The sequence below is a fragment of the Penaeus monodon genome, chromosome 25, assembly GCF_015228065.2.
Source record: "Penaeus monodon isolate SGIC_2016 chromosome 25, NSTDA_Pmon_1, whole genome shotgun sequence".
Taxonomy (NCBI): Eukaryota; Metazoa; Arthropoda; class Malacostraca; order Decapoda; family Penaeidae; genus Penaeus; species Penaeus monodon.
In genome coordinates, this window is record NC_051410.1 from 37,291,074 (window position 1) to 37,291,401 (window position 328).

Here is a 328-nt window from a genome sequence, read left to right on the forward strand (position 1 = left end):
TACTACTATCACCACCAATTCCCCTTATCAAATCTAAACAATCGATTAGTGACGAGCTCCCCCCAAAAAAAAAGAAAGAAAAAAAGTGGCCAACAGAGACACGATTTGGTGACCCCTGTTAACTTTGAAATAGGTTTACATGTAGTAGAAACACAAAACTTTTCAGGGCATAAATCGTGTTATACTTCTGAAACAGAGGAATGAGATTAGACTTACTTTATGTGTTTCACGGATTCCACATGTTCAAGGTCCTTTTATAATGTCTGAACCGAAATTACGCTAAAGCCACGTAGCATACCTTATATTTATTATTTACATTCTCATTTTT